This window comes from Bombus huntii, chromosome 18 (assembly GCF_024542735.1).
Source record: "Bombus huntii isolate Logan2020A chromosome 18, iyBomHunt1.1, whole genome shotgun sequence".
Lineage (NCBI taxonomy): Eukaryota > Metazoa > Arthropoda > Insecta > Hymenoptera > Apidae > Bombus > Bombus huntii.
The window spans coordinates 1,168,888-1,190,095 of record NC_066255.1 but is presented as its reverse complement, the minus strand read 5'-3'; the positions used below and the strand labels follow the sequence as shown (position 1 = coordinate 1,190,095).

The 21,208-nt window shown below is 38.5% G+C and overlaps 1 long non-coding RNA gene, 1 other non-coding gene and 2 pseudogenes across 2 annotated transcripts; all 4 read right to left on the bottom strand.

Annotated features, from left to right (window-relative positions):
- Positions 1 to 2,456: 2,456 nt before the first annotated feature.
- On the bottom strand, positions 2,457 to 2,539 carry LOC126875597 (U6atac minor spliceosomal RNA; annotated as a pseudogene).
- Positions 2,540 to 7,577: 5,038 nt separating this feature from the next.
- On the bottom strand, positions 7,578 to 7,684 carry LOC126875590 (U6atac minor spliceosomal RNA). Its single transcript, XR_007693574.1, has one exon. It is a non-coding gene; the product is annotated as a U6atac minor spliceosomal RNA (small nuclear RNA).
- Positions 7,685 to 7,979: 295 nt separating this feature from the next.
- LOC126875467 (uncharacterized) lies at positions 7,980 to 14,233 on the bottom strand. The gene is made up of 2 exons (XR_007693472.1): positions 14,201 to 14,233; positions 7,980 to 8,017 (listed from the first exon to the last, which is right to left on the bottom strand). It is a non-coding gene; the product is annotated as an uncharacterized LOC126875467 (long non-coding RNA).
- Positions 13,769 to 13,868, bottom strand: LOC126875600 (U6atac minor spliceosomal RNA; annotated as a pseudogene).
- Positions 14,234 to 21,208: the final 6,975 nt, after the last annotated feature.

The window sequence follows — 21,208 nt, the reverse complement described above, 5'->3', positions numbered from 1 at the left end:
AGGCATACAATTTCCCTCTTTCTTTACCTAGCTGCTTGTATATGATGTGGTTTATCACAAAAACCGCATCGGTCACTCCTCTTCCTTTTCTGAATCCGAATCTTCCAGTTTGTTTTCAATCTCTGCCTTCAGTCGTTCGTCCAATATCTCTGCATAGATCTTGCATGCTGTATCCATTAGCGTTACTCCTCTGTAGCTCTTCGCTACTCTCTTGTCCCCCTTCTTACATATCGATATCCTTTTTTCCAACCTTCTGGTATCCCCTCCCTATTTCCATATTCTCCTTAAGGGGGGGGGGGGGGGGGGGGGGGGGGGTAAGGTATTACAATTTTTTTGTATTTTTTTAAATGAATGCATAATATCTTAAGAATATTGTATCAAAATTTCAAGTCGATTGGAGCAAAATTGACAAAGTTACGAGTATTTTCATACATGTCGGATTTTAATACATACCCGACCCGAACGTGCTATTGATACCTGGCAGATGTTTCGCTCTCTATATAATACATAATCTTACCCCCCAGATCCCGATGCCCCTTTGAACACTATTTCTGTACATAATTTACCAAGTAACGCTGTAGAGTTTTTTCAAATTTGTTAATTATTTTTATTTTACAATAACAAATTATCCGATTTTTTCGCAAAAAATCGCGTTTTTCCCTTCAAAGTATTCCAAAAAAGTGAAAAATTGAAATTTCGAAAAATCCTCCCAGCGTTACCTGGAGAAAACTGTTTCCTAACGAATGAACTTTAATTTTTTGATTTCAGATGATACAGCACCAAGTTACGAGAGGCGCCGCAATTCTACTTTTTTCCGAGACAAGTCCGTGAAAATTTTATACAATATACTTCGAATGTCATACTTTAGTGTATTATTGGTTTTAATAAAGAGATTCTAACTGTGTCGTCACAAAAAATTCACAGAAACATGCCTTTTTTGTACGAATTAACCTTAGCCCCCCTTAACTCCCATAAGGCCACCCCCACTTCCTTCGGTGCATACTTTCGTACCTCATATTCTAACCCGTTTTCCCCCGTTGCTTTCTTTTGCTTCTTTTCTTTTCTTTTCTCTTTTCCCTCTATGAGCGCTTCTCTGCTGCATTTTCCTTTCATAAACTTTGTCATCTTCCTTCTCATCACTCTTTTCGTTTCTTTCCACTCCTTGTTGTACCACGCTTTCTCTCCCACACCCCATTTCCTCATCGTCACTTTCTTCTTTGGCATTGCTTCGTTTATCTTCTTTTTGATTTCAGTCCACGTTTCCTCTACTGTTCTTCCCTTGCAGGTCCAGTCTTTACATTCCTCCAGGTATTTTTCCACACTTTCGCTTGTTCATTCCCTTTTCTCCTTCTCTTCTTCTAGCTTTTCCTGGTTTTTTTATAATTCTGCCCCCCCCCCCCCACCCTATTCAACGGCATGTAGTCAGACTATGTTCTTTTTTATACTGTTACGACCTTTCGCGGAGAGACGCGACCGCTAGGAATACGCGTCAGCGAGAGGCGTAAATTCTCGCTACGATTCTGTTAATCGACGCCGCGAAATAGTCGTTCCCCTGTTTCGATTAAGATAACAGAGGTGGTTCAATGAAGTAACACTGTATTAACAGGTGAACTTAAAAAAATATATTTGACAATAATATGTTGAATAAATTACACAAAGTTGTCTCGACCTTACGATATCTCTCAATGAATTCGTTAAACTATATGATTTTGATTTTGCTCGTCAGAGCTCCCGATGTCTAACGCTTGACTCGTCAGAAGGGACTGATTGCCTTTCGATCATTTCTTTGTCTTGTTTGGAAGACGAATCCCATTATGCTCGCTTCACGCCATCGCTCGCGCCTATGATCACGTATGGCTCTTCTTGTGTCGAAAACGTTACGGACAAAAATCGACGTTTCTAGGGCTCGCTGCTTGGCGACAACTATGCTCCTGTCACGACCGGCATACTTCAAATCCGACGGACTGACGATAGAGATAAAGATGTGGCGGCACTCGGCGACAATGTATATCGCTGAAGTGCCTAATGAACCATCAACATCCCAACGGTCCTTCCACCGAAGGTTCTAGAGGAAAGAGCACGTGGCAACGATCGCGGACGCCTAGCAAATGCATGGACGGTGGGGATGTTGAGGGATGACAAAAGAAAGTAATCGGATCCGATCGAAAGTAAAATCATAAGAGTCAGTCTTAGAAAGTCACGCCTAGAGTTCGGAAGTAGATTGTAAAGTGTATTGATGTTAGAAAAAAAATAAAGTTTTCTTTTTTTTATTTTTACCTCAAATTCCTTTTTTATTTTGTTATTTTACGTGACACTCCCGTCGATACATTGTATATGATCCGGCGGGCAGATAAGACGGTCTGCCTGCGACACTGTAGGACCGCGAGCGACGGTTAGAAAATACAGCCTGTGGTAAGCATCGTGGCGTAACACCTACTTTCATGTCGATTATTGATAAAGATTATTCGCCAGTGATACCATTTATATGTGTTCCCCCTTGTCTACGGGAATGTTAAACGTCTCTCCTTTCATACTACAAAAAAATTTTTTTTTTTTTTTTACGTGGAGGAAATCTTCATAGACACCTTACCACCCTGTGGGGACGGGCAGAAGGTAGTGCCGGTTTCTTACCGGCTAAAACCTCCACGAACGGGGCAGTGTATCAGTGCGAGTTTTGACCGTCGGACCCCTGTGTGCTTAACACCAAGCACGTTTAAAAACCAAGTACTCCCAGAAAGTACACCCAGAACACACGCAAGGGAGGCGCTGGCCGCTTGCCTGTTTGTATATTCTAAGAGAAATTTTGGTTTTTCCGTCCCTTTTTAGATGCAGAGACTTCTTATGCCGAGGATTCGAACTCGCGACGCGTCGTCTTCAGTTCTGAGCTTCAACGAGCGTAGCTGGCTGCCCCGCCGAGCTTCTAGCTGAATGGAAAGTATTTGATTCTTAATGTGGCAATGTATATCATAGGAAGTATTCTAATTAGCCTCATGAAGGAAATGTACTTTTTTCATAGCCCTCTCAAAATACAAGGGGCAAAGGTAAATAATTCCCTTAATTAAAAGTATTATTATCAAATCTATTATAAAGCCCTCAATATATTTTTGCTGCTATTATATTTCTTGTAGTAAGAGTAGTGTTGAGAGGCAAGGAGAGGATCCTGGGTGCCCGGAAAGTTCGTCAAAAAGTTTATTATAGCACCTTAAAGTCTATTTTTTCTTTTTAAAAGACACATTTATGTAAACCCGCCAAAATTTTTAATTTCACACTATTTTCTGCCTTCTTTTTAGTTCTGCAGTCTGCTACAAGTAGTATACCAATAACTAATTTTTTCTACGTTAGTATTACTCATATTGTTAAGAACGATGTAAATAAAATAATAAGAAGAGCCTATCACAAGGGACATTCGAACGTGTACGCAAACGAATGGTCAATAGCATGGAAACATTTAATTAAACTCCGCATTAAATACTTTCACTTGACATCTCTTATTTATCAGAAAAATTTGAATTGATACTAAATGTTACGCCATGCGGCTTGCCATAGATCATATTCTTAACTGTCGGTCGCGGCACTATAATGTCGCAGACGGATCGTCGCGGCTGCCCGGCAAACAAACATTGTAGTGGCAAGCGCATGGTTCATTAAGCAGGGCGACCTCCAGAAACGTCGATTCTTGGCCGTTATTTTATCTGGCGTAAAAGAATGTGGCGTGATCCGAACGTAGTGGGGGTCGCCTTCCAGAAAAAAACGGCAAAAATCGAAAGGCGTCATAACGTTTCGAGAAGCCAAACAGTCAACACATATCTTATATCGCGCATTACGTAGTCACATTTCTTTTTGTTGTTCCATTTATATCTTTCTAGTTAATAAGTTGTTGCAATAAACATTAATTTAGTTGTGTTAATTCTGTGAAATTTCATTGAACTACCCTTATTATCATAATCGAAATAAGGGAATCGATCAGTTCGTGGCGGCGATTGTTTAATCGTAACGGGAACTTACAACTCTCGTTGACGTGATATCTCGCGATCGCGTCTCTCCGCGAATGATCGAAACACTAAATAAATAAGGTTTTAGCGTGGATAATGATTCTGATGTAACTATTTTCATTCGTACAACTCGTATGTTATTTGTAATTGTTTTTAAAATGATTTCGAAAGTTAATAGAAAGTTGTATACGTTTTTATTTTATTTTCTGATTTGAATTTGTACAAAATTTGTCAAAGGAATTATCTTCTTTGTCGAAACTGAAAGATTAAAATATAGCGCCTGTTCATTTCTTAAAAATTTATTTACATACAAAATGTTACTCATACATACATATCTGTATTTATCATATTTCTTAATCATTTTACTATTTCGTTATGGTGCATTTCAATTTTTGTATTAGACATCTTTAAATTAATTGCAAAATGCTATTACTAAAATATTCATTGCTGTTCTGCAGACATATTCAATTGTGATGCGAATAAAGCACGACTTGATCTTGTCTAATCTCTTTTTCTCTCTTTCTTTCTACAAATTTAATATTTGTTCCATCCAACTTGGGTCTACTGATTCAGGTATCTACATTCCTTTTTCACAGCGGTCAAATGTATTGCTTTTGAGTTCCGATTATATTGTGACAGTTTACTTACCGTGAAGAAATATCAGGTCTCGTTCCGATAGCTATACATTGGGTTGGCAATTAAGTCATTGCAGATTTTGTCATTAGGTGGTATTGACAAAATCAGCAATCATTTAGTTGCCAATGCAGTAGATCAGTGGTCTCAGTAACTGTTGGTATTCGGTCTTATCCGGTGTCAGGACCGGTACACTTCAAAACCGATGAGCTAATGACGGACACCCACCAGTCGGCAAGGTAGTGCACGCGGCAGCAGGGGGTCAGGGCCCAGACCCAACACCCGGGGGTCCTCCCTACTTCGTAAGATAACCACTTGTGTAGGGATGCGGCCGAGTTGTAAGAGCTCCAGTTTTTGAAAGTCACGGCTGCAGTTCGGAAGTAAACTGTCATTAGTGTAAACAAGATGTTAGCAAATAAATTCTCTCTTTTTTTATTTTCACCTTCCATTTCTTTTTTTACTTTACCTGACACCGGCTTCGGCGAACCTTATATGCATGTAAATCTTGTTTTAAATGCATTTAAATTTTCTTAGTGGCTATTTTACTGGATCGCAACTTTCTAGGCGGTATTTCCTTAAAATTTGTTCTTTGTATGTTTCCGATAATTATATCACATCCTTATTTTTTATAACTTTTATATTTAAGGAATTCAACTATCTTATCATTTGTTGCTATAAAAAGTCAGCTACGTATATTCCAACGATCGGTTGCTTCTGTCCCTTAATTTATATGCACACGATTCTCCTTCAAAGTGTGTTATATAATATCCAACGGTATCCAGATTAAGGCAATCCATATGTGCGTTTTTCTAGCTCGCATACTTTGTTACCGTCGGTTATAAATCCTAGTGGTTGTTCCATATATACTCTGTCCTTTGTATTTCTGTATAAGTATGACGATTTGACGTTGGATTGCTTGATTTTCATTCGATTAATCGAAGTTAGAGCCAGCATAGCCCTTGCTGTGTCCAATCGTTGACAGGAGCGAATGATTGCCCGCAATTTATTCCGATTTCTAGTTACGTCCTACTGCGAGTAATCTTGCTTTGTACTTTATATTTCCTTCTTGCTAATTTTATTTATTTATTTTTATTTATTATTGCGTAGTCCGTGCCTTTTGGCTTTGGACGAACTTTCGGCTTTACATCTCTTATATCTATGCCGCTTCTTATATGTCGGGTTTACATTAAAATTAGGGTTAGGGGCGTGAAACGAATCTTCGTTTGGGTTACACGTTGTCGTTATGCAATAGAGAAGACATTGACTAGTGCAAATACGATTAGTATAGAACCGGACAAGTAACCGTGGTAGTTAGGTACTCGAGAAACTAATGACAATGATCCTAGGTTCAATAACGAATCCGCGGTCGACGGGATCATAGATGAACGTACTCGCAAAATCTAAGTCGTACGCGTAAATTCACTGGTCGTAAGGTGTTACTCTTTTCGTCGACGAGATCGCAAGAAAGAATGCATTTCCGTCCCGATGATGCTACAGAGGAAAAACTATGATGGGGTGTGTCTAAGGACACGAGATCATCGGATTCGTCGAGAAACTGTCGAAGAACGACTCTTGACTCTTGACACTCCGGTGGCTAACCGAACATCAACGACTGCGGTGCCGAAATATATTGATGGCCGTTAGGCCTATTGAAGTTTCCCACCCTTTCGGCTTGTCGGCATTTGCTCTTTGTCGTCGACATTGTCTGTATGTCCGTAATCTCTCCGCGGTACTATAATAGAGACGAAAAAGCTGCTGGAAAGAGAATCGTTGTGTCAGGGCCGACGAGCGTGTAACATTAATCCACATCAGAGACCAGGCCGTACACCGACGGCAAGATGGTAATAACAAACTGCAGACGCAAGTATATTGCAATCAAAATCTTTTGTATCTTTTCAAGCGAATGAAACTGTATTAAAATATATTGCGAGTAAATGTGTTCTGTATTTTAGTGCAGCATGCAAAGTTTGAAAGGATATATTAATCCTTTTTTGTTATTTATACAATTGATATACAACATAACACATTTGGATATTGATCAAAAATTCATTTTTGATTGAAAATAATCTCACCTAACGCATGGAGTGCCCCTTTTTATTTAACTTACTTTACTTTTCTTTTTTTTTCGATGAACAAATGTCATTTCGATGAACAACTGTGTAATGTGTACCTTTTTTAGCGTTTATTCTCAAAACAGTTTTAATATAATAATAACCATATAGTAATATAATATAATAATAATAATAACATTATGGTGTGATATTGACTGAAATGCCGCAGATCAATAAAATATTAGTTATAATGAATCCAAACCAATGGCTTTAAAATTACAGTACTCACAGATTATTAGAAACGATAGAACAGATTAAAGAAAATTATGGTGATGAAATAAATTAAATAAAGGAGATAAAGAAACATAAAATGAAATAAAAGGATATAAAGTAATATATGATCATATAAATAAAGTAAAACAAAATAATTAACGAACCAATTTACAAATAAAAACTTTTTACAAGCATATAAGTAACATTATGTCTAATTAAATTATAAACAGTTTACGATATTACCGCTACTCGTGTAACATTTTTAATTTCATCATTCAAGGAAATACGTTTACTGAAGTTGATTCAGAATGTCAGTAGGCGCCACCTTCTAACCACCGGTATGTATCCAAGTTTTGCCTATGATTATATTGTTCAAGTCTGGAATTTGGTAATTAATAGTGTAAATTTACTCGGTAATACTGTGTTGTATATCAAATGTTTTTATCTTTCTTATTTCGTTTTTGATTACACGATGTCAATGGATCAAACATCTAGATTCGCGTCTAATATATTGTTCGAAATGCAATGCTCGAAAGGATGTAGCTGTAAAGATCATTTGCCACAAGAAAAGGTTAACAGATAACCTGTGTTATCCGAAAGGATAGCGGAAGCCCTTCGCGGTCCCTCCAAGAAGATCTGATAAGTCCCGCCGAAAGGCGACCGTGCCTTACCATTTATATATGTGATCCATCCTTGTCTACGGGAGTGTTAAACGTGTCTTCTTCCGTACTACAAAAAAAATTTTTTTTTTTTTTTTTTACGTGGAGGAAATCTTCATAGACACCTTACAACCCTGTGGGGACGGGCAGAAGGTAGTGCCGGATTCTTACCGGCTAAAACCTCCACGAACGGGGCAGTGTATCAGTGCGAGTTTTGATCGTCGGACCCCTGTGTGCTGAACACCAAGCACCTTTAACCAAGTATTCCCAGAAAGTACACCCAGAAGACACGCAAGGGAGGGGCTGGCCGCTTGCCTGTAGTATATTTACTTTTAAGAGAAATTTTGGTTTTTCCGTCCCCTTTTTTGAAGAGCTATCATGCCGAGGATTCGAACTCGCGACGCGTCGTCTTCAGTTCTGGACTTTAACGAGCGTAGCTGGCTGCCCCGTCGACTTTCTACCTGATTGGAAAGGATTTGATTCTTAATCTGGCAATGTATATCAGGAAGTATTCTAATTAGCCTCTTGAAGGAGATGTATATTTTTCATAGCCCTCTCAGAATATAAGGGGTAAAGTTATATAATTCCCTTAATTAAATCATTATTATTAAGTCTATTATGAAGCGTTGAATAATATATTTTTGCTGCTATTATATTTATTGTAGCAAGAGAAAACTGTTCTAAAAGAATTCGTGCCTCTTCTAATGCGCTTATTTTCAAGATGCCTAGCCTTGCGTTTTCCATCGCATTGGTAGAGATTTTATAACGTATGGGATTAGCATAAGTTATAAATAGGTCTAATTAATAATTTGTAACAGAAGATTTTAACCTCAAGATTTAGGTCAGATGCAAACGATCGAATTTGCAACAAATGACCGCAACGGCAATGGGTTAGAAGGACAAGAAAATACATATGTATGTATCCTTCTTTTGTGAAACAGAAAAACTTTATTTGTTCCTCTGCTTTTCCAACGGCACCGGAACGATGTTGATTCTCCAATCAAAAGCAATGTCTATCGTTCTCGCTTTCCTAACCAAAATTGTCCTTAACGAATCAGATCATCTCGTGACCTCAGACACACCCACCCCTAGCTTACCTCAACGTCCACACTATCGTCACTAAACGACTCAGTCTCCATCTTTAGAATAGGCAACACCTTTTACCGAGTTTCTACCCTTAGAACGATCGCATACTTAACGTATAAATGTAACTAGGTTTTACATAAAGTTATTGGAATGATTTATGTGTGTTAATTCAGTGTATATTCCATTGTGATTGCTGAATTCATAATAAAGTTTAATAAAAGCAAAATTGATAGTTGTGTTACGACTCAGCTATTTTATTTTATCATCCAACCCTCAACTATACGTGAGACTAGCCGCTGGCAGGATGATTTCTTCTTTGTGTCGGTAGTTAGCTGCTACAGTTATTGTTATGGTTTTATAAACTAGTAATTTGTTGCTCATGCTCAATTTAGATGTTCTTGCTGTAAGATAGTGCAACGATTTTCTCATTATCATTAGGTGTTTAATGTTTTCCAGTCCAACTTATGATCCAAATGCTGTACAAGAAGTTGTTTGTTGGATTTCCTGATTTAACAATTTAATCTCAGAAGATTCTTTCTCCTTAAAAATGAAGACAATGTGCGAAAACTTGTTTGAGTTTAATTGGATTTTGTTATCTCTCGCTTAGCGTTCTGTATTATATACGTGCGTTTTAGGTTCTTCTTGCTATTTTAATGTTTCCATGTTTGGATGGGATATTTTCAGATGTTCTTTTTCTTTTTTTTTTTTTATTATTTAATTTGTACTTTACAATTTGCCCACATTCGGCAAATTTTTCTAGCTTATTTTCAGATGTGAACGTAGCGAAGGAATAAGTTTCCGTTTTTAGCGTTGTTAGCAACAAACAAAATAGAAAATGCGTTCGAGGACATTTTCTTGTGGAACCGTTAATTTCTTTCAGAGAGGACACATACACTTCTAATTTTAACATACAAATACCTATTCGTAATGTGGGAGAAAATAATTCTATATGTGCTATTCAGCAGAATTGTTTATAACTTCCTTAAAATCCTTCATTTTATCACATAATACATAAAATCATTCAATCTTTAGCGGAGGCTTTTTCCACATTGAGAAGCAACGCGGTGCAGTATTTTCCACCTTCCGTTGATCTAATTACGTCGCTGGTCATTCTGTGTATTTACTTTACCGTATTCTGATTCTTCCTGAATCTAAATTGTTGGCCTAGGATTAGGTATTTAGCTTTTGGCCGGATAGCCAGCTACGCTCGTTAAAAAACAACGGAAAAACTAAACATTATCGGCACCCACTTTTCCAAAACACACACACGAAACGACCACATGGGTCGAGAACGACTGAACAGCATTATCATCGCCGAAACAAACAAACTCAAAAATAAAATAGAACAAGGCATAGCGCAAAATAAAACAGTTTGCACATTCTCAAACGAAAACACCTCGGACAACCCCAAACAACCAGAACCAGAAATAAACTACTTTACAAATTACAGCCAACTAAATATAATATTCTCCAAACTAAACAAGAAAAAATCCTACGGCTTCGATGGCATGCCAAACATTTTGCTCAAACGCTTACCTAACGAAATAAAATGGTACTACACGGTACTCTTCAACAATGCGCTAAATAACACGTATTTCCCCGGAAAATGGAAAAAGGCCAAATTAATAGCCATTACAAAAAAATAAAGACGGTTCATCGCCTGCAAACCTACGACTTATAAGCCTCCTCCCCAACATAAGCAAAGTATTGGAAATAGTCATAAACAACCCCCTAGCCTCCTTCTGCGCAATAAATAACGTAATCCCAGAAAATCAATTCAACGCAATTAGAAGAAAAACAGCAGTTACCCCATCAGCGACATCTACAGCCAGCGCAACAATTATCACGAACAACACTTTTACACCTAAACAATAAGAACAGAACTTCAAGAACTTTTTGACAAAATTAACGATTACTACTATACATGGAAACTAAAAATTAATGCTACCAAATGCGAAACCATACTGTTTAGATCCACGTCAAGTGAAAAAGGCCCAATAGAAAGAGAACACTGTAAAAAATTCCAATTAAGAGGAAAAGCAAACGAAGGGGAGCTCATACCACACAAAAATTGCGTAAAATATCTAGGCGTAAATATAGACGACAAATTAAACTGCAAGCAGCACCTCGAAATTCAACTCTCCAAAGCCAGCAAAGCATTCTAGAAAACGAAAAGATTATTCTACACCAAGCGTCTCAACAGCAAAGTAAAAATCCTGTGCTACCAAGCACTAATCAGACGGATCATAACCTATAGCTGCCTAATCTGGTACAACGTATCAGCTTCCCTAATGGAAAAAATTCGCATATTCGAAGGAAAATGCATCAGGGCTTGCCTGAGTACTTACAGATTCGAACACAGCAGATTCAAAAAATACGTCAAAAATAAAAGAATCTACGACTTAGCCAACAACCACCGCATCGACTGCCACATCTTAAAACAAGTACATAACCTAACAAACAAACACACACCACACTAAAGAAATAAATCAATCAAATTCGAAGATGGTATCCCACTGGGGGTAGCCATCCACATGTTATATTATTATACCACTAAGCTATAATATTTTACCAAATGTCCTACTGGACAAATTGTAAAATGTAAATAAATAAATAGAAAGAAAAGCATCTCAAAACTAACAAGGAGCCACTTCGCGCAAGCTGCAAAGATAAAACAAAATAATTTAATCTTCGGTTGCTTATTTCCAAACGATTCGTATTACAAAAATACACTGACAACAGGTTAGGCCCCCCCCCCCGCCCGAAGCGTTTTTATACCTAGACGAAAGAAACTATCTCCAAGACCAAAATAATATCCCAATAATATACCATATAAAAAGAAAGATAGGGATTAAAACAATACTCTACGAGAAGAACTTAAATGGACAAACCGTAGACACTAGGTGGAGATACAACATGGCCCTTCCCCAAAAAGACACAGAAGACAATCACAGAAAAAACATAAAAAAATTGGTGGATACCGAAACCATAGTAAAAAAGAGAATAACAAGAGAAAGAGCCACAAAACGGCAACGCTCAAATCTCCCTCCGTATAAAATAGTGTGAATATTGTAAACTTTGTAAATATTGCAAATAATTCTACAGGACACCCCTCCCTTCCCCTCCCCGTCCACCCTCACCGACCCCTTTCCAAAATCCCACAGCCCCTCCGAAACCGAATAGACTAACGAACTGTCCTGTTTTTGCGACCAGGTTTTCAGGACAGAGATACAAAGAAAAAACTACATCGTATATACGCACCGCTCTATAGCGACTTAAATCCAATTTCTATATTGTAAAGCTAAAAAAATGTAATTCCGACATACAAAATATTGTATGCCTATGTCGTACCGTCATGTATCGGTATTTTTGCCTAAACAGTCCCACAACCAAAGTTCATTGTTTATGGTGAACAGCATGCCAATGTAACATTCTGTTAAGGTATAGAGAGGAATCGGAAAAGTAAATGATTTACTTTATTCACAACAGCTATACATATATATGTCGGGTTTACATTAGAATTAGAGTTCGGGGCGTGAAACGAAACTTCGTTCGGATTATACATTGTCGTTATGCAATAGAGAAGACATTGACTAGTGCAAATACGATTATTATAGAATTGGACAAGTAACCGCGGTAATTAGATACTCGAGAAACTAATGACAATGATCCTAGGTTCAATAACGAATCCGCGGTCGACCGGATGATAGATGAACGTGCTCACAAAAACTAAGTCGGACGCGTAATATTCACTGGTCGTAAGGTGTTACTCTTTTCGTCGATGAGATCGCAAGAAAGAGTGACTTTCTGTCCCAACGATGCCACAGAGGAAAAACTACGATGGGGTGTGTCTAAGGACACGAGATCATGGGATTCATCGGGGATAGCCTTCGTTCGGAAAGGAAGGGAAATTGACGTTGCTGCTAATTGGTCAATCTCCATATCGGTAGTTAGAAAAAGATGCTAGCCGCCCTCGAGCCGCAGCCACGTTCGGCGACTGGCTGTCGCCTCGAGCCCAAGCTCATTATCACAAATCTCGAACAAATATAATCGGATCGAAAGACGACAATTGTTTAATTACAGCTACAGTAGACTCTAGGTTACAATGTTACGGAATTATCCAAAATTCGAAAGGCTCCGGTGTTCTTTCATCTCCGACATATATAACCTTGGTTATGAATATTTTAAATCGGCACAATAATTGTTAAAAGTATATATCAAACATTTGTCGTACAGTAATACGCATGATCGGTAAGTATTTCTTATGCTAATCTATAAATCTAAGGAATCTCAGAAAATAAATGCTTTAGATGGAATATATCCGGATTTGCAGATAACTTCTAGATACTGTTCAGTTTGAAATCAAAGACAAGGAATATATGGATTATGTGGAACATCTCGTATCTTATTCCAAAAATTACGAGCTGATGTGGTACATTCTACGTGTTGGTTGGTTTATTAAAGAGAGGAGTGATAAAATTGTAACAGTCAGTGTATATTAAAATCACTTTAAATACAAGTACAAAGATAGTGTATGCCAGTTGTAATCGTCGCACCTTCAATGCTACCGTTCAACTCTACGCTTGCTATTCCACTGTATGACCTGTTATAATGATTCGTTATAATGATCGTCCTAGAAAGGACGTTCGTCTATTCGTATCGAACGATGGTATTATAAAAATTTCAGATGTAACTCCGGATGACGATTAGAAAGAACGACGATAATGTTTTGTTCGGAATTTGTTTACCTTTAGACCTAGCGAAGCAAAACAACGTTGTCACTCCAAGGCAAAACAATACGATCCGCCTTAAACGTATGTAAGTACATCTCTGACAATCGTCTGTTCCAGTAGCAAACTGTAGACGCAAGTATATTGCAATCAATTTCGATCATGTTTAAGAAATGTCGACAAACTCTTTTGTGTCTTTTCAAACGAATGAAACTTTATTAGAATATATTGCGAATAAATGTGTTCTGTATTTTTGTGCAGCGTGCAAAGTTTAAAAGGATATATTAATCCTTTCTTGTTATTTGTACAATTGATATACAATATAACACGTTTGGATATTGATCAAAAATTCATTTTTTATGAAAATAATCTCACCTAACCATTTATATATGTGTTCCATCCTTGTCTACGGGAGTGTTAAGCATGTCTTCTTCCGTACTACAAAAAAAAATTTTTTTTTTTTTTTTTACGTGGAGGAAATCTTCATAGACACCTTACCACCCTGTGGGGACGGGCAGAAGGTAGTGCCGGATTCTTACCGACTAAAACCTCCACGAACGGGACAGTGTAGCAGTGCGAGTTTTTATCGTCGGGCCCCTGTGTGCTTAACACCAAGCACGTTTAAAAACCAAGTACTCCCAGAAAGTACACGCAGAACACACGCAAGGGTGGGGCTGGCCGCTTGCCTGTTTGTATATTCTAAGAGAAATTTTGGTTTTTCCGTCCCTTTTTTCGCGCGTCTTCCATACCGAGGATTCGAACTCGCTACGCGTCACCTTCAATTCTCGACCTTAACGACCGTAGCCAACTGCCCCGCCGAGCTTCTAGCTCATTGGAAAGTATTTGATTCTTAATGTCGTAATGTACATCATGGGAAGTATTCTCATTAGCCTCTTGAAGGAGATGTACATTTTTCATAGCCCTCTCTAAATACAAGGGGTAAAGGTGAATAATTCCCTTAATTAAATCAGTATTATTAAATCTATTATGAAGCTCTTAATAATATATTTTTGCTGCTATTATAATTCTTGTAGTAAGAGATGGCCGTTCTAAAATAATTGCTGCTTCTTCTAATGCACTTATTTTCAAGATGCCTAGCCTTGCGTTTTCCATCGCACTGGCAGAGATTTTATAACGTATGGGATTAGCATAAGTTATAAATAGGTCTAATTAATAATTTGTAACAGAAGATTTTAACCTCAAGATTTAGGTCAGATGCAAACAATCGAATTTGCAACAAATGACCGCAACGGCAATGGGTTGGAAGAGCAAGAAAATACTTCGACTCGCGGAAGTTCTTTTCAGTTTGATCGGACCACTCGATAGTCGCATTGCACTTTGTTGTGCCTTTTAACAAGTCCTTGAGCGGTTGTAGAATTTGCGCTACCCCCGGTATGAAACATCGATAAAAGTTGATCATACCGAAGTATCTTCGCAGTTCCTTAACAGTACCAGGTGCTTTGATTATCGCATCAACGCGTTCAGCCAGAGGTTTTGTCCCCTCCGCGGTAACGGTATAGCCAAGAAATTGAATTTCGCGCACGCCGAATTCGCATTTTTCGAGGTTTATAACGACCCCGTATTCGTCGAGGCGATTGAACAAAATCCGCAAGTGTTCGCGGTGTTGTTCCTCGGTATCGGACGCGATTAAAAAATCATCGATATACGCGTATACGAAATCGAGGCCTCTCGTGATTTCGTCCACTAATCTTTGGCACGTTTGGGCGGCGTTTCGGAGCCCAATCATCATACTAGTCGCTTCGAAAAGGCCGAAAGGGGTAGTAATAGCAGTTTTCGGTACATCCTCCGGCGCGATGGGAATTCGATGGTAAGCGCGCCCGAGATCGATTTTGGAAAAATTCCGACATATAGACGGGCCAGTCTTCGTAATTCTATAAATAGACTCATGGCTTCGAAACTCTGGTGTAGTGTAACGCTGCCAGAGTGTGGATCTGAATTAGTATACCCTTATATTTATACTTATACTTACAGTTACACTTATACTCAAATATATTTCTGTTACGCATTCATCATACGTGCCCCGAACAGATAACTTCAACAAAGATTTTTTTTTCTTTTTTTTTTCTTCGAAGATACATTCTTTTTTATTTTTATTTAAAATTTCACATTCACAATTTGTCCAATTTGGACATTTGGTAGAATTTTTTATCTGTTTGATTATCATGTGGGTGGCTACCCCCAATGGGGTACGGTCTTCGTGTTTGTTAAGATATATCCTTTGTGAGATCTGCTGGGTGTTTCCTTTTTAGTCTTCTTCTTACGGTTGTGTTGATCGTTTCCGCTGCCAGCCGGTTCGGGTCAGTCGCCTAAATCCCAAGAAAGCAGCAGGGCACGACCTAATAGGCAATAGAGCAATCAAGGAACTTCCCACAAAAGGGATAGCACTCATCACATCGATTTTTAATGCTATCCTTCGCCTGGAACACTATCCTAAGGCTTGGAAAATCTCATTGATTACCCTCATCCCTAAACCCGGTAAACCGATATACGAAACCAGCTCCTATCGCCCAATCAGTCTTTTACCTACCCTGTCCAAACTATTCGAGAAGATGCACACGAATCGACTCCTTCCAATCCTAGAGAACTTGAAAACACTCCCAGATCACCACTTCGGCTTCCGAAAGCAACATTCAACAGTAGAGCAAATCCATCGCATAACCCATACGATCAGTCAAACTCTCGAAAAGAAAAAATATTGCTCAGCGGTTTTCCTGGACATCCAACAGGCATTCGACAAAGTATGGCACGAAGGGCTACTATACAAGCTTAAAAAGATCCTACCTCACCCCTACTACTCCATCCTAAAATCCTACCTAACCAACAGACAATTCATGGTTAAATGCCTAGACGCCACTTCCACAACATTCCCAATAGAATTCGGCATACGCCAAGGTAGTGTCCTCGGACCCCTACTGTATTCCATCTACACTGCCGACCTACCTATATCAAACGATATAACAATAGCGACATTTGCAGACGACACAGCGCTATTAGCTACCCACGCAGACCCGGTAATAGCCTCATCCACTCTCCAGCGAAGTCTCGACTCCATGGAAAAGTGGTTTCACAAATGGGGCTTCAAAGTCAACGAAAAGAAATCCTCACATGTAACCTTCACGCTCCGAAAACCAGGGCCACCAGACCACCATCTCCCTCGGCCGCATTAAAAAACAATTTTTTTTCTTTTCTTTTGTTTTTTCTTTTCTTTCTTTTTTGTTTTTTTATGTTTTTCTTTCTTTTTGTCCTTTCGTTTAGTTGTTAGTGATTGTCAGTGTTTTTTATTTTTTCTTTTTTTTTCGTGGAGAACGTTCTCATAGACAACTTTTTACCTCTCCATCGTGCCGACCGGGGGACACAGGGCGGCGGCAGAAGGTAGTGTGTCGGCCGGACTCTTACCGACTAAGATCTTCACAGTCAAAATGGTAGAAACATGGTCGGAAGTGTGAGTGGTCGTCGGCCCTGGGGTGCTTACCAAGCAACTCTACCAAGCACTCGCGGAAAGTACCAACACAACGCATATGGGAGATGTCGTATATTAGCTTTTGAGAGAGATTTTGGGTTTTCCATCCTTTGGAAATATATCCAGGGCGAGGATTCGAATTCACGATGCGTCGTCTTCAGTCCCGGGCCATAACGAGTGTAGCTTTTTTTTTTATAATGTTTATTGACCAGTAGATGAATGTGTTAGATAAATGATACATTTACACTGTACATGTGAATGTGTGCGTAAGCGTCAGAGGACGTCGAGGGCTCAGTTGAGACAAAAGACGATTGGTAGCTGTTAGAAGAATCTATTAGAATAGTCTGTTGACAACAATCGTGCGTGCAAGAAGGTTATCGAGGTCTTCAGAGTGTAATATATGTCGGAGATGAAAGGACATCGAAGCCTCTCCTTTGGAACTTCGGGATAATCCCCTAACACCGTAATCTAGATTCTATCATAGGCGTAATTAAACAATTGTCGTCTTTCGATCCGATTATATTTGTTCGAGATTTGTGATAATGAGCTTGGGCTCGAGGCGACAGCCAGTCGCCGAACGTGGCTGCGGCTCGAGGGCGGCTAGCATCTTTTTCTAACTACCGATATGGAGATTGACCAATTAGCAGCAACGTCAATTTCCCTTCCTTTCCGAACGAAGGCTATCCCCGATGAATCCCATGATCTCGTGTCCTTAGACACACCCCATCGTAGTTTTTCCTCTGTGGCATCGTTGGGACAGAAAGTCACTCTTTCTTGCGATCTCATCGACGAAAAGAGTAACACCTTACGACCAGTGAATATTACGCGTCCGACTTAGTTTTTGTGAGCACGTTCATCTATCATCCGGTCGACCGCGGATTCGTTATTGAACCTAGGATCATTGTCATTAGTTTCTCGAGTATCTAATTACCGCGGTTACTTGTCCAATTCTATAATAATCGTATTTGCACTAGTCAATGTCTTCTCTATTGCATAACGACAATGTATAATCCGAACGAAGTTTCGTTTCACGCCCCGAACTCTAATTCTAATGTAAACCCGACATATATATGTATAGCTGTTGTGAATAAAGTAAATCATTTACTTTTCCGATTCCTCTCTATACCTTAACAGAATGTTACATTGGCATGCTGTTCACCATAAACAATGAACTTTGGTTGTGGGACTGTTTAGGCAAAAATACCGATACATGACGGTACGACATAGGCATACAATATTTTGTATGTCGGAATTACATTTTTTTAGCTTTACAATATAGAAATTGGATTTAAGTCGCTATAGAGCGGTGCGTATATACGATGTAGTTTTTTCTTTGTATCTCTGTCCTGAAAACCTGGTCGCAAAAACAGGACAGTTCGTTAGTCTATTCGGTTTCGGAGGGGCTGTGGGATTTTGGAAAGGGGTCGGTGAGGGTGGACGGGGAGGGGAAGGGAGGGGTGTCCTGTAGAATTATTTGCAATATTTACAAAGTTTACAATATTCACACTATTTTATACGGAGGGAGATTTGAGCGTTGCCGTTTTGTGGCTCTTTCTCTTGTTATTCTCTTTTTTACTATGGTTTCGGTATCCACCAATTTTTTTATGTTTTTTCTGTGATTGTCTTCTGTGTCTTTTTGGGGAAGGGCCATGTTGTATCTCCACCTAGTGTCTACGGTTTGTCCATTTAAGTTCTTCTCGTAGAGTATTGTTTTAATCCCTATCTTTCTTTTTATATGGTATATTATTGGGATATTATTTTGGTCTTGGAGATAGTTTCTTTCGTCTAGGTATAAAAACGCTTCGGGCGGGGGGGGGCCTAACCTGTTGTCAGTGTATTTTTGTAATACGAATCGTTTGGAAATAAGCAACCGAAGATTAAATTATTTTGTTTTATCTTTGCAGCTTGCGCGAAGTGGCTCCTTGTTAGTTTTGAGATGCTTTTCTTTCTATTTATTTATTTACATTTTACAATTTGTCCAGTAGGACATTTGGTAAAATATTATAGCTTAGTGGTATAATAATATAACATGTGGATGGCTACCCCCAGTGGGATACCATCTTCGAATTTGATTGATTTATTTCTTTAGTGTGGTGTGTGTTTGTTTGTTAGGTTATGTACTTGTTTTAAGATGTGGCAGTCGATGCGGTGGTTGTTGGCTAAGTCGTAGATTCTTTTATTTTTGACGTATTTTTTGAATCTGCTGTGTTCGAATCTGTAAGTACTCAGGCAAGCCCTGATGCATTTTCCTTCGAATATGCGAATTTTTTCCATTAGGGAAGCTGATACGTTGTACCAGATTAGGCAGCTATAGGTTATGATCCGTCTGATTAGTGCTTGGTAGCACAGGATTTTTACTTTGCTGTTGAGACGCTTGGTGTAGAATAATCTTTTCGTTTTCTAGAATGCTTTGCTGGCTTTGGAGAGTTGAATTTCGAGGTGCTGCTTGCAGTTTAATTTGTCGTCTATATTTACGCCTAGATATTTTACGCAATTTTTGTGTGGTATGAGCTCCCCTTCGTTTGCTTTTCCTCTTAATTGGAATTTTTTACAGTGTTCTCTTTCTATTGGGCCTTTTTCACTTGACGTGGATCTAAACAGTATGGTTTCGCATTTGGTAGCATTAATTTTTAGTTTCCATGTATAGTAGTAATCGTTAATTTTGTCAAAAAGTTCTTGAAGTTCTGTTCTTATTGTTTAGGTGTAAAAGTGTTGTTCGTGATAATTGTTGCGCTGGCTGTAGATGTCGCTGATGGGATAACTGCTGTTTTTCTTCTAATTGCGTTGAATTGATTTTCTGGGATTACGTTATTTATTGCGCAGAAGGAGGCTAGGGGGTTGTTTATGACTATTTCCAATACTTTGCTTATGTTGGGGAGGAGGCTTATAAGTCGTAGGTTTGCAGGCGATGAACCGTCTTTATTTTTTTGTAATGGCTATTAATTTGGCCTTTTTCCATTTTCCGGGGAAATACGTGTTATTTAGCGCATTGTTGAAGAGTACCGTGTAGTACCATTTTATTTCGTTAGGTAAGCGTTTGAGCAAAATGTTTGGCATGCCATCGAAGCCGTAGGATTTTTTCTTGTTTAGTTTGGAGAATATTATATTTAGTTGGCTGTAATTTGTAAAGTAGTTTATTTCTGGTTCTGGTTGTTTGGGGTTGTCCGAGGTGTTTTCGTTTGAGAATGTGCAAACTGTTTTATTTTGCGCTATGCCTTGTTCTATTTTATTTTTGAGTTTGTTTGTTTCGGCGATGATAATGCTGTTCAGTCGTTCTCGACCCATGTGGTCGTTTCGTGTGTGTGTTTTGGAAAAGTGGGTGCCGATAATGTTTAGTTTTTCCGTTGTTTTTTAACGAGCGTAGCTGGCTATCCGGCCAAAAGCTAAATACCTAATCCTAGGCCAACAATTTAGATTCAGGAAGAATCAGAATACGGTAAAGTAAATACACAGAATGACCAGCGACGTAATTAGATCAACGGAAGGTGGAAAATACTGCACCGCGTTGCTTCTCAATGTGGAAAAAGCCTCCGCTAAAGATTGAATGATTTTATGTATTATGTGATAAAATGAAGGATTTTAAGGAAGTTATAAACAATTCTGCTGAATAGCACATATAGAATTATTTTCTCCCACATTACGAATAGGTATTTGTATGTTAAAATTAGAAGTGTATGTGTCCTCTCTGAAAGAAATTAACGGTTCCACAAGAAAATGTCCTCGAACGCATTTTCTATTTTGTTTGTTGCTAACAACGCTAAAAACGGAAACTTATTCCTTCGCTACGTTCACATCTGAAAATAAGCTAGAAAAATTTGCCGAATGTGGGCAAATTGTAAAGTACAAATTAAATAATAAAAAAAAAAAAAGAAAAAGAACATCTGAAAATATCCCATCCAAACATGGAAACATTAAAATAGCAAGAAGAACCTAAAACGCACGTATATAATACAGAACGCTAAGCGAGAGATAACAAAATCCAATTAAACTCAAACAAGTTTTCGCACATTGTCTTCATTTTTAAGGAGAAAGAATCTTCTGAGATTAAATTGTTAAATCAGGAAATCCAACAAACAACTTCTTGTACAGCATTTGGATCATAAGTTGGACTGGAAAACATTAAACACCTAATGATAATGAGAAAATCGTTGCACTATCTTACAGCAAGAACATCTAAATTGAGCATGAGCAACAAATTACTAGTTTATAAAACCATAACAATAACTGTAGCAGCTAACTACCGACACAAAGAAGAAATCATCCTGCCAGCGGCTAGTCTCACGTATAGTTGAGGGTTGGATGA